Source organism: Rissa tridactyla, unplaced genomic scaffold (genome assembly GCF_028500815.1).
Source record: "Rissa tridactyla isolate bRisTri1 unplaced genomic scaffold, bRisTri1.patW.cur.20221130 scaffold_574, whole genome shotgun sequence".
Taxonomy (NCBI): Eukaryota; Metazoa; Chordata; class Aves; order Charadriiformes; family Laridae; genus Rissa; species Rissa tridactyla.
Window position 1 is genome coordinate 36,950 of NW_026529784.1, and position 551 is coordinate 37,500.

Sequence of the window (551 nt, forward strand, 5' to 3'; positions counted from 1 at the left end):
GCCCCTCCCCGGCACGGGCCGCCCGCGGGACGCGGTCGCAGGCGACGGCCGTCCGGGAGAGGCTCTCTCACCGCGAGAGAGAACTCCCGGCCGCCGCCGCCGGCCGGCCGGCCCCCCGGGCGACGCCGAGCCGCCCGAGTCTTTAAACCCCCGCCCGGCCCCCGCGGCCCTTCGACCCCCGGAGACGCGCCGAGAGACGCGCCGAGGGAAGGGACCGCGAGAGCGCGGACGCTAGGTACCTGGCCCTGGGGCGAGGGAAACGAACTTTAGGCCCCGCGGGGGTGCCTCCCCCACTGCCACCTTCGGGGGAGCGTCCGCCCGCGGGGGCCGCGCCCGACGTCCGCCGCCACAACCACGTCCTCCGGCCCCGGGGCCCGGGGTTTCCCTCTGGCCCGGCGCTGCGCCCGGGAGGAGAGCCGTGGCTCGGGCCGCCCGCTGGGAAAGCGGGACGCCACCCGGCTTGCCGAGCCTCGCCCGCCGAGGGCGAGCGCGGCGGCGGAGCCCCCTTCCCGGCTCCCCAGGCAGGAGAGGGACGGGGGGCGGGGGACGCC